Source organism: Pristiophorus japonicus, unplaced genomic scaffold (genome assembly GCF_044704955.1).
Source record: "Pristiophorus japonicus isolate sPriJap1 unplaced genomic scaffold, sPriJap1.hap1 HAP1_SCAFFOLD_201, whole genome shotgun sequence".
Classification (NCBI taxonomy): domain Eukaryota; kingdom Metazoa; phylum Chordata; class Chondrichthyes; family Pristiophoridae; genus Pristiophorus; species Pristiophorus japonicus.
In genome coordinates, this window is record NW_027251705.1 from 188,925 (window position 1) to 196,472 (window position 7,548).

Below are 7,548 nucleotides of genomic sequence, written 5' to 3' on the forward strand. Positions count from 1 at the left end.
TGTTGGATTGTCTGTGTATGATGATAGGCAGTTCGTCGGCTTGGACTCCGAGAGTTTTGTGATAACCTCTTGTCAGTAAATGCTTTCTCAGGGGCCATTTTTGTCAGTGCCTGTGTTGGAAATAAAGTATAGATTGAGATTGATGAAGAAACATTGAAGTTACAAATGCAGATGTTGCTAATTCTGATATTAATTGCAAAGCCAGGGGAGAGCGCGAACGCAGTCCCCCACTACCACAAATTTTGCAGTCGAGTATCCCGCATTTGGGGACATCGCAGGCGTCAGCACACCCGAAGTGCAATGGGCTAGCCTCGTCCTGGGAGAACCACCTTCTTGATCATGGTTACTCCCCTGCCAGGTAAGTATGCTTAATTTTCGCACACAACTGCCTCCTGACATCATCCGCTGCCTCTTAACGTCTCAACGACCCATGTATAAAAAATCACAATGTCCCTTTTCACAAAGTGCTGCTGCTTTGACATGTCCATTCTGCTAAAATATTGCAATGTCTAATGATATATGCCTTGTGAAAACACTGCAGTAACACAGAAGATGCCGTCCTTATTTGCATATTGTCCTTAAAAGGAAATCAAAGCTCCCTCAGTCACATGCCTTCGGGCCAGGGAAAGTTTTCCGCAAATATAATCGCGATGTATATTTATTGCCTGTGAAGTAAATGTTTGTCAAATCTTCATGTGAAAACGAATTCAGAATCTGACGTGTTTGAAAAAGCAATGTTCCAGTTTTGCACAGGGGAAGATCAATAGGGAGGTGTGAGCTTGTGGCCGGGAGTCTTCGTCACAACAACAGCAACAACAAAAACTTGTATTTATATAGCGCCTTGAACGCAGTGAAACGTCCCAAGGCATTTTTATAAATTTCAAAATATACTTTATTCATAAAACAATCTGTACAGTACATTCAATGGCATTTCAGTACATTTAGCTGCGGTCAGCAATCCCATAGAATACATCTGGGTGCTGACGGCAGTTCCGTTCGTTACATTTCTTGTTTTTCAGTTCAAGTGCGATTCGGTCCAATAAACGGGATACATTGTGGTACATTCACACAAATTACGTTTCATGTGTCACAATCCAGTGCCCGGAATGGGTGACGGTACATTTACATTTTTCTTTTCAAACATGCATTTCGTAACACACCTTGCATTGTACATGGCACGACATCAGTGTTTACAGATTTGGCGCTCCATGTACACAAAAAGTAAATTACAAGTACAGCCCGAGGGGGGTTTGTCCTGATTCCATCCCCTGGGTTGACCGTGGCGGAAGGGCTTTAAACTGTGGCCCTTCCCCACCGTGCCTTTGCGACGACTGCACCAATTTTCAGTGCGTCCCTCAGCACGTAATCCTGGATCTTGGATTGCGCCAGTCTGCAACACGCAGACGTGGACATCTCCTTGCTCTGGAAAACCAGCAAGTTTCGGCAAGACCAAAGAGCGTCTTTGACCGAGTTGATGGCTCTCCAGCAGCAGGTGATGTCTGTCTCGGTGTGTGTCCCTGGGAACAGCCCGTAGAGCACAGAGTCCTGTGTTACGGAGCTGCTCGGGATGAACCTCGACAGCAACCACTGCATCTCTTTCCAGACCTGCGTCGCAAAGGCGCAATCCTGAAGGAGGTGGGTGACAGTCTCGTCCGCCCCGCAGCCGGCCCGGGGGCACCGTGCCGTGCTGTTGAGGCGTCGGCTGTGCATGAACGCTCTGACGGGTAGGGCCCTCCTCACCGCCAACCAAGCTACGTCTTGGTGCTGGTGTGACAGCTCTGGCGATGAGACGTTCTGCCAAACAAGTTCGACAGTCCGCACAGGGAACCACCCGATAGGGTCCACCCTCTCCTTCTTTCGTAGGTTACGACTCTTCAAGTGCACACCCAAGTACTTTTTAAATGTGATAAGGGTTTCTGTCTCTATCACCCTTTCAGGCAGTGAGTTCCAGACACCCACTACCTTCTGGGTGAAGAAATGTTTCCTCATCTCCCCGCGAGTCCAACTACTTTAAATCTATGTCCCCTGGTTATTGACCCCTTCCGCCAAGGGAAATAGGTCCTTCCTATCCACTTTATCTAGGCCCCTCATAATTTTATACACCTCAATTAAATCTTCCCTCAACCTCCTCTGTTCCAAGGAAAAAACTCCAGCCTATCCAATCTTTCCTCATAGCTAAAGTTTTCCAGTCCTGGCAACATCCTCGTAAATCTCCTCTGCACACTTTCGAGTGCAATTCCATCCTTCCTGTAATGCGGTGACCAGAACTGCACGTAGTACTCAAGCTGTGGCCTAACTAGTGTTGTAAACAGTTCGAGCATAACTTCCCTGCTCTTGTATTCTGTGTCTCAGCTAATAAAGCAGAGCATTCCAAATGCCTTTATAACTACCTTATCGACCTGTCCGGCTACATTTAAGGATCTGTGGACATATACTCCAAGGTCCCTCTCTTCCTCCACACCACTCAGTATCCCCCCATGTATTGTGTATTCCCTTGCCTTGTTAACGCTCCCCAAATGCATTGCCTCACTTTTCTGGGTTGAATTCCATTTGCCACTTTTCTGCCCAAATGACCAGTTCATCGATATCTTCCTGCAGTCTAAAGCTTTCCTCCTCAATGTCAACCACATGGTCAATTCTTGTATCATCTGCAAATTTCTTTATCATGTCCCCGACATTTACATCCAAATCATTCATTTGTCGTCGTTCTGTACATTTAAAAAAAATGTAACCAGCAAGTTTTTTTTGAGTGTCAGCAAATTCAACGGGCAATTCATTGTTTTTATTTTGCTGCCTTTCAGTCATGTGAAACCCAATGAGAATTTAGTCAGGCAGGGAAGAGGTACGTTACTGTTTGAGGAGATCTTGCTCCATGCCAGATTGTGGCTTGCTGAAGCAGTAACTACTAACTTTACAAGGATGATACCAGAAATGCGAGGTTATACCCATGAGGAAAGGATGAACAGTCTGGGTCTGTTTTCTCTTGAAAGGAGAAGGCTGAGGGGTGACCTAATAGAGGTCTTTACAATTATGAAAGGTTTTGATAGAGTGGACAAAGAGGGAATGTTTCCACTTGTGGGTAGGAACAAAACTTGAGGCCATCAATACACGATAGTTACCAAGAAATCAAATAGGGAGTTCAGAAGAAACTTCTCTACCCAGAGAGGGGTGAGAATGTGGAACTCGCTACTATAGGGAGTAGTTGAGGTGAATAGTATCGATGCATTTAAGAGGAGGCAAGATAAGCGTATGAGGGAGAAGGGAACAGAGGGTTATGCTGAGAGTTAGATGAGGAAAGATGGGAGGAGGCTCAAGTGGAATATAAACTGCGGCATGGACTGGTTGAGCCGAATAGCCTTTTTCTTTGCTGTAAGTCCGATGTAATCTGCTCCCTTCGTTAAAGAGCAGAGAACCCATTCAGCCGCCCGCTATCAGTGACATTCTGACAATCCACGAAAGAAAACAACTTTCAAATGTGCAAAATCTGGTGAATTTATTTACAAACAGAAGAATAAACCAACAATTTTTGATACCAAAGTGCTTGAGGGTTTCTTCATTCGAAGACCCATACAAGGTGCTCCCCTATTGGCTTAAACATTCCCTTGTTCCACATTGTGACATTCCCTTGTTCCTGGTGTTCCACATTGTGACATTCCCTTGTTCCTGGTGTTCCACATTGTGACATTCCCTTGTGCCTGTAGTTCCACATTGTGACATTCCCTTGTTCCTGGTGTTTCACATTGTGACATTCCCTTGTTCCTGGTGTTCCACATTGTGACATTCCCTTGTTCCTGGTGTTCCACTTTGTGACATTCCCTTGTGAAATTGCCCTGTGCCCCGATTGGGGGCGGTAACCAGCTGGAGCTGGGACTTTCTGTGCCTGGCACATAAATCCCACTCCTGTCATTGAATTGGTCTTCCCGTTCCTCAAAGGAAGTGAGGCACAATCTCGCCACTCCACTTCCATTAGGGGCAGTTGGTGGGGCGCAATGGGGCGGCGAGTGAATTGCTACGTGAATGCTCCGCGTAGCACTGACATGATTCAACGCCATTCCCCTTCGCTTAAAGGGGAGGACACTGCGCACTCTGCAAGGCTTCTGATGTCCTCCACTTGGCCACCAGGGCAGCATGGGACTGGGCCTGTAGCCCGGCACCCAAACCGAGAGTCGGCAAACCAGTAAAGATGGCGGTGTGGGGCGCTGACACCCTCCCCTTTAGGTATGGCCTCGAGAGCGAAGCCATTCGCACCAACCCCGGGGCCTGTGAGGCAATTTCCCCCGCGGGGCATTGAGGTCGGCACGGGACGATGAGGGGCAGCACCTCCGCAAACTCCCGGGCGGTTTCTTCTGCCGCGTTAGCACCCCCCGGAGGTGCTGATGGGTCTCTCAAATAGGGGCAATTTTGCCCCCTGAATGTTCCATGTAGCCCTCTAGTGTCAGCTGTGGCTCAGTGGGTAGCACCCTTAGGGTAGAAATTGCCCCCTGCCCGAAACGGGGCCCGTTTCCATAGTTTTTACCACAGCTGCGAGTCAGGTCGCCTCTTGAACGACATTCGGCTCTTTTTTTTCCATGGATCCGGAAGTCGATCAAAATGGGAGCAGTGACAACACCTGAGGGGTGGATACGTGGCAGTGACAGTAACTTAGGGGCGGAAGTTGGGTTTGTGCGGTGTCAGTGCCACGATGACATCATCACCCTCTGTGTGGGGTTAGAGGGGATCGTTTTCGATTGAGAAACCTGAGTGAGTTTAGGACACCAGCGATACTACCGAGCTGCACAGCACACTGCTTTCTCCCGTGTAATAACGGGGAATGAAATGAACAAGCCGTGGAATTGATGTTTCACAGAGTAACTATTTGTAGTGTGTTTACAGATTCCCAATGCACACATTGTGCCACCGGCTGGAAGTATTTCGGAGGCATCTGTGAAGGACTGGAATGTAGCTAACATGCATTACTTCTCCACCCGGTCTCACCTCATAGTCATTGACAATAAAGAGGAGCAGGTAAGGATTTGTAGTCGCACGCAGGGACACTACCAACACCAGACTCCCCATGTCTCAGTACTGCCCCCAACCCTGTTGGTCATCAGTGAGCCACTGCTGTTGGAGACCATCTCTGATCACTCCCTTGTATCGCTCTCCACTCACATCCCCCTTCCCACCCCCCACTTCCTTCTGTGTCCACCCCTGAAAAAAATTCTCCCCGTCATTTACAATGCACTATCAAATTCCCAACCTTCTAGCCATTGGCCCTCCATTCTAATCCACAAAATATCTAATCCCACCCTCACCTTTGCTGCCCTTGTCCCCATTAAAACCATTACTCTCTCTCACCCTGGACATTCCCCCAGTTACGGCCCTCATCTTCGCTCCCTTAAATCCAAGAGATACAGATTTGACTGTTTATGGTGCACAACTGGTTTAGCCATTTATCGCCTGCTCTGGCCACATAAAGCACTATTGGGTCCTGCTCTCCTGTGCCCAAACTGGTCACTACCCCAGAATCATCCTGGAGTGCAAAGTTGAACTCCGGCTTCTCTTCTCCATTACCAACTATCTTCTAAAACCCCTCAGCCCTTTCACCATCACCCTCCCCTCCAACAAGTGTGAGGAACTCATGGACTGAGATCATCTTATTAGCTGTATCTACCTCTTCCCTCCTTACCTCAACCCAAACTTCCACAATGTTCCCCCTGCCCAGCCGTGACCTCACAACTTTCTCCAGGCTGGTTCCCTGAGCGGACTGTCGAACTCGTTTGGCAGAACGTCTCATCGCCAGAGCTGTCACACAAGCACCAAGACGTAGCTTGGTTGGCAGTGAGGAGGGCCCTACCCGTCAGAGCGTTCATGCACAGCCGACATCTCAGCAGCACGGCACGGTGCCCCCGAGTCGGCTGCGGGGCGGACGAGACTGTCACCCATCTCCTTCGGGATTGCGCCTTCGCAAGGCAGGTCTGGAAAGAGATGCAGTGGTTGCTGTCGAGGTTCATCCCGAGCAGCTCTGTAACACAGGACTCTGTGCTCTACGGGCTGTTCCCAGGGACACACACCGAGACTGACATCACCTGCTGCTGGAGGGCCATCAACTCGGTCAAAGACGCTCTTTGGTCTTGCCGAAACTTGCTGGTCTTCCAGAGCAAGGAGATGTCCATGTCTGCGTGTTGCAGACTGGCGCAATCCAAGATCCAGGATTACGTGCTGAGGGACGCACTAAAAATTGGTGCAGTCGCCGCAAAGGCACGGTGGGGAAGGGCCACAGTTTAAAGCCCTTCTGCCACGGTAAACCCGGGGGCAGGAATCAGTACAAAACTCCCCTCGGGCCGTACTTGTAACTTCTTTTTTGTGAACATGGAGCACCATGATCAGTAAACACCTATGTAGTGCCATGTACAAGGTCTGTTTCGTAATGCACGTTGAAAAGAAAAATGTAACTGTACCGTCACCATTCCGTGTACTGTATAGTGACACATGTAATGTAATTTGTTGAATGTACTACAATGTATCCCGTATTGGACCGAATTGTACTTGAACTGAAAAGCAAGGAAATGTATCGAACGGAACTGTTGTCAGCACCAAAATGTAGTGTTTGGGATTGCTGACTGCAGCTAAATGTACTGAACTGCTTTTGAATGTACTGTACAAAGTTTTATATGAAAAAAGTATATTTTGAAATAAAAAAAAACTTTCTCTCGGCTGTCGCCTACCTTGCCTCATACCCTCTCCGAGTATATCATGACCATGAGATCCACCTCCTGCCCTATTCTCTCTACCCTATTCAAAGCAAACTGTTGAGCACCCAACTTCCTTTCCTGGTACCAATGTTATCCGATATTGTTCACGATTCTCTCTCCTCAGATACTGTCCCCTCCCTTTCAAATCTGCCATCATCACCCCTCTCCTCGAAAAAACCTCATCATTGATCTCTCTGGCTTTGCAATCTCGTTTTCCTCCCCAAACGTGTTGAACGTCTTGTCACTTCCCAAATCCATGTCCAGCTTCCCTGCAATTCTATGTTTGAACCCCTCCAATCAGGTTTTCGGCCCACCATATCACTGAAACAGTCCTTATCAAAGTCACAAATGACATCCTATGTGACTGTGACCGGGTGAACTCGCCCTCCTCATCATTCTCAACCCCTCTGCCACAGTTTAAAAAACGCTTGAATTTATATGGCGCCTTTCACGACCATCGGACATCTCAATGTGCTTTATTGCCAATGATGGTTTTTTTTGAGTGTCGTCACTGTTGTAATGTGGGAAATGCGGCAGCCAATTTGCATAAAAGCAAGCTCCCACAAACAGCAATGTGATAATGACCTGATAATCTGTTTTTTTGTAATGTTGATTGAGGGATAAATATTGTCCAGGACACCAGAGATAACTCCCCTACTCTTCTTCAAAATAGTGCAATGGGATCTTTTACCTCCACTTGAGAGGGCAGATGGGGCCTCAGTTTAACATCTCATCCAAAAGACGGCACCTCTGACAGTGCAGCGCTCCCTTAGTACTGCACTGGATTGTCAGCCTAGATTTTTTGTGGTCAAGTCCC

General features: G+C 47.9%; 1 non-coding gene across 1 annotated transcript; it reads right to left on the reverse strand.

The window, feature by feature from the left end:
* Positions 1–202: 202 nt before the first annotated feature.
* LOC139244071 (U1 spliceosomal RNA) lies at positions 203–366 on the reverse strand. The gene has a single exon (XR_011589861.1). It is a non-coding gene; the product is annotated as a U1 spliceosomal RNA (small nuclear RNA).
* Positions 367–7,548: the final 7,182 nt, after the last annotated feature.